At 45.6% G+C, this 5,000-nt stretch overlaps 1 long non-coding RNA gene across 2 annotated transcripts in view; it reads left to right on the top strand.

Moving 5' to 3' along the window:
- LOC147033875 (uncharacterized) overlaps positions 1–1,689 on the top strand; it is a 54,382-nt gene extending 52,693 nt beyond the window's left edge. For both annotated transcript variants that reach the window (XR_015055785.1, XR_015055780.1), the window contains one exon: positions 1–1,689. This exon is cut by the window's left edge and continues 447 nt beyond it. This is a non-coding gene — a long non-coding RNA (uncharacterized LOC147033875).
- Positions 1,690–5,000: the final 3,311 nt, after the last annotated feature.

Genomic DNA, 5,000 nt, shown 5'->3' on the forward strand with positions numbered 1-5,000 from the left:
CTTATGCATTCAAACATTTAGGTCCTCAGTCAGTTATTTCCCTAAATGCATGTCCAGGATAGACCCATATCCCTGTCTGGTGGGTTTCTAACTCTGATGCGTTGGAGAAGGGTATAGAATAGATTCCCTTTCTTATGGGATGGCCTTTTCCTCTTTACGACACGTTCATGCACATGAGATAGCCGTTAGCCCAACGGAGGCTCGTCTACCCCCTTTCCATCAAGACACATTGGCTTGGAGGTGGACGATTTATTTACACTTTGGACTTACAGGACATTTGATTAAGCACACCATGTGCTTTTCCTGAGCAGTTATTCTGACAGTCAAATACGGCTGTGGATCATTTACCTCACCCACCTATCTTTCATTGACGTTCGACACCCACCTCTTTCACCGACATTGACATCCACCTTTTTCCATCGACGTTTGACGCCCGTTTGGCAGCTCTGTGGATGCTGGCTGGCTCTTGTTCATGTCGGGCTGAATGAGGAAGGAATGATCGCGAGTTTGACGGTTGGTCATGTGCAACGCTGCGCCAATAGGCAAGGTGGATTTGGCTGAAGTCTGCTTGAGGCTATGCCCAGACTGGTCGCCTATAAAAAGGACGGGAGGATGGTTTTCCTGAGAGTTTTGATGACGGTGCTAGCCTTACAGCCTTGGAGTTCTGACAGTTTTTGTGACAGCTGGGTGATGTTTATTTTCAGCTCCAGTCAATTGGTCCAGTCAGACAGTTGGTGAGTTGCTTTCAGCCTTATAGTTCTGACCGCTTGTGACAGTTTTTGACAGTTGGTGACAGCTGGTGACAGCTGGTTCCAACTCCTCACAGCACCTCAGCACCTTACAGCTCCTCACAGCACCTTACAGCTCCTTCCAGCTGTCCGTTGGTTGCAGCTCCTAGGCGCTCCTGACGGGTGACGGTTGGACCGTTCCTGCTGGTTCTGCTCGTACCTGATTCTTGGCGTCCCTGGTTCCTGGAGGTGATGATGTGATGCCGATTGGTGTTCGAGCCTGTTTGCAGGTGGGTGTACGGCGAGGCAGGGTGCTGGCAGCGGACAAAGGCACACTCACACATTTTGGGACATTTTATTTGACGCACGACTTCTACCTTGGTAAGCCGAGACCAGATTTCTTCCCCCCCTGAATGATCTGCTGGGTACCCTTGTCTCATGTTTAATTGTTAAGTAAAGTATAGTGATGAGCATCTGCTCTTCATCTATTTTTCTATCAATGTCTGTTGAATACTTTATTTGTTTGAAATTATTTTGATTGATTTGAATTCACCTATTTTCACCACAAGGAAATAAAAAGTTCTTCTGTTTATTTATTCTTCTTATTAATAAATTCCTTGTTGACGTTTTAACCTGTCCGTGCTTGTCCTTTCCTTTCATTGATCCAGCATTCTCCGAGCAGAGATAAACTGGGAGGTAGTTCCTAAACTAATTAACCTGTCATAGTCGGCATACATCAGCTGTAAACATTTGGCCGCCCTACTTTAGATCCAATCAAGATAAGATTGGTGCATCGCCGAGGGCATGTTCCCCAGTCAGGAAGCCATGTAACCTGTAGTTATACGGCAAAATTAGATGGTGGACACTGGAACTCGTGGTTAACTGATTGGCATTAGTGGTTGTAAAGCAACCCACCATACCACAAAGTTAATTGTGAGCGGTGGCCCCAGGTCTGGCTCTTCCGAGGAGAAACGGGGATTAACCCCCTCATAATACACTCGGTACCCGTGTGTGTGTGTGTGTGTGTGTGTGTGTGTGTGTGTGTGTGTGTGTGTGTGTGTGTGTGTGTGTGTGTGTGTGTGTGTGTGTGTGTGTGTGTATAATGTATGTCATATCAAAATATGTGAAGTGTGACGAGCACTCCCCTGATCTCCAATGGACATGAAGTTCTACACCAAAGCGTCACCTTCAATCCAGAGGCCTCAGCCCGGCGACTCTGTCAAACAGACAAAGATTACATGGTCAACATCAGTTAAGCGTCAAACGGAGCCACCTATCCGAATTTCGGGCTAATTTGCCCTCATCAGGACTGCAGACTGATTAACATCGAACCAATGGTGACCGCATTCGTCGTTGAAACATCGCTTTGGTGTCGGATTTGTGTCTGACTTTATGTCCATTGGTGATCGGGGGGAGTGCTCTTCACACTCCACACATTTTGATTTACCTGTCGATCGCACCACATGCCTTCTGGTTGAATGGTTTTCTTTCGTGGGAATAATCGTCTGGATGGCAGACGGATGGTTGTTCTCTCCGGATTACGCAGTTTTACTGTGAAAGAAATAATCCCCGGCGATGCTCACCATAACAGCCAGGAGGTGCAATTGATGTTTAAACGACAAATGTGATCATCATTGGTTAAATATTTATCAGTATACCATTCTGATGAAGGCAAATAAACGCAAATTCAGGATGGCATGCTGTTGAAATCATGGGGACTCACTCCGATGGAGGGGTCCAATTGTGTGACCATGCATTCTGGTCCATCGGGGTGAGAATGTGTGTGTTTGTTTGACCATGTGCTTCAGTCTTCAGGCTAACTCCATAACCCAAAAACCAAAAAACCGAGCAGCCTGAAACTTTGCATGCTTATTAAGTAAACTCAAAGGAAGTGAAAGAGTGAAAATTTGGTGTTTGGGTTAATTAAAACAGCCCTTTTGAAGATAATTAAGGCCTTATTTAATAATATATTTAATTAGGAGATCCTCAGCCACCTCGCACTTTGGAGTCTTCAAGCATTTCCTGGGTAACCTCGCTGGGGTCTGAAGCCACCATGTTCTTTGGCCGGCTCAACCTCGCCTTGACTTGGAACAGGCCACAACAATTTATTAACGATAGTTTTTTTTTTTCTTCACTTTCCTCACTCATTACACTGAACAACAAAAAATTTTTACTGGAGATGTGTAAAGTGATTTAGACTAATTTGGGTACGCTGATTTCAAAAATCATAACCGTTTTGCTGTATCACGTCAGGATTTTCAGTAACAGAAATATTCCCATTGCCTAGAAGTCAGGATTTCAATGAAATTTACAAAAATTCATTTATTCATTTATTTCATCATGAATGCTTCAAAATTATAGAAATTACAGAAAAACTCCACTAGAATGTAATTAAAAATGCTTTAGGCATTTGGCTTTGCGTTTGTGCTGCTCTGTGTCAGTTTCACGATGCAGGAACCAGCAGAAATCGCCCATCATGTTCGGGTTGTGCCGCCCTTGGTAACGCGTCTCCATGAGTGAAATCTCTTGGTGGAATCGCTCGCCATGCTCGTCCGAGACTGCTCCCAAGTTGTCAGGGAAGAAGTTCAGGTGCTGGTGTAGGAAATGGATTTTCAGGGACATCCTGGAGCCAAGTTTCCTGAAGGACTCCAGCAGCTGCTGCACTATTTCTTCATAGTTGTCCGCGCGCTCGTTCCCCAAGAAGTTGTCCGTCACAGCTTTGAAGCTCCTCCACGCTGCCAGCTCTTTGGGGTTTAGAGTTGTCGGAAAAGTTTCGTCCTTCATAATCTGTCGGATTTGCGGTCCAACAAAGACACCAGCCTTGATCTTGGCCTCCGACAAGGTGTTGCCAAACTTTTCCTTGAGGTATAAAAACCCACGCCCATTCAGATCCATTGCCCGTACAAAACTTTTCATCAAGCCGAGCTTTATGTGGAGTGGTGGAAGGAAAACCTTGGCTGGGTCGACAAGGGCGACATGCTTCACGTTGTGTCGACCAGGTACATGCTCTTTTCGCTCTTCCCAATCTTTCTTCGTCCAGTGATTCTTGTCGTCTCTGCTATCCCAGAGACAAAGGAAGCACATGTATTTCGTGTAGCCTGACTGCAGCCCTAACAACAGCGCCACTACTTTCAAGTCTCCGCAGATGTGCCAGTTGAAGTCATTGTACTCGATGGAATCAAGCAGCTGCCGCATAGTCTCATAGGTCTCTGTCATGCCGAACGCGTGAGCCAGTGGGACTGATGGTTTCTCGTTGCCATTGTGGAGCAAAACAGCCTTCAAGCTGTTCTTCCCCGAGTCGATGAAGAGGCGCCAGTCTGCAGGATCGTGATCACACCCAAGTTCTTTCAACAGACCGTTGATGTCACTGCAGAATGTCATCGTGTCTTCCATCTCAAAGAACTCAGCCATGTCTCTGTGACGTGCTCTGAACAAGGATATCTTGTTATTAGGTTCAAGTAGATTCCACTGCTGCAGCCTTGATCCAAGCAGCTCTGCCTTCGCCTTTGACAGCGAGAGATCTCTTACAAGATCATTTAAGTCTCCCTGGTTCAGAAGGTGTGATTCTTGAGTGTCGGGTTCAAAAGGTTCATCATCACCATCCTCTTCACCACTGCTTACAGCTATGTTCTGATCAGCTGGAGGTGTTGGAACGGGGTTCTCGTCATCATGAGGCACAGGTTTACGAGCAGAGACGCAGTCAGCGTACTTGATGTGACCTTTATTCTTCTTGTTGAAGCTGGCGATGCTTGTGCAGCAGAAATAACAATCATCATGATGATTCTGCTGCTCACGCCATATCATGGGCACCGCAAATGGCATGCTCGCGCGCTTGCCCACCAACCACTGAGTCAAGGTTGTGTGACAGCTTGTGCAGCAGATGTGTGGTGCCCAGCTCTGTTCTTGGTCCCCCACCTTACACCCGAAGTAGTGAAAGTAGGCGGCCTTCATTTTCACTGCTGTAGATATACTTCGCTGTTGATCTTTTTTGGTATACCGACCACAGACATAACAGAAGTTGTCAGGATGATTGGTACAGGAACGCCTACTCATCTTTATCTGAAAGAAAGAAATATAACACAAGTTAACAACAATTGTACGAAATAGACATGTTAAAGACATATGTAAATTTCATTGAAATCCTGACTTCTAGGCAATGGGAATATTTCTGTTCCTGAAAATCCTGACGTGATACAGCAAAACGGTTATGATTTTTGAAATCAGCGTACCCAAATTAGTCTTAATCACTTTACACATCTCCAGTAAAAAAAA

Source organism: Eptatretus burgeri, chromosome 1 (genome assembly GCF_056783735.1).
Source record: "Eptatretus burgeri isolate ZD-2024b chromosome 1, Ebu_testis_v1, whole genome shotgun sequence".
NCBI classification, from domain to species: domain Eukaryota; kingdom Metazoa; phylum Chordata; class Myxini; order Myxiniformes; family Myxinidae; genus Eptatretus; species Eptatretus burgeri.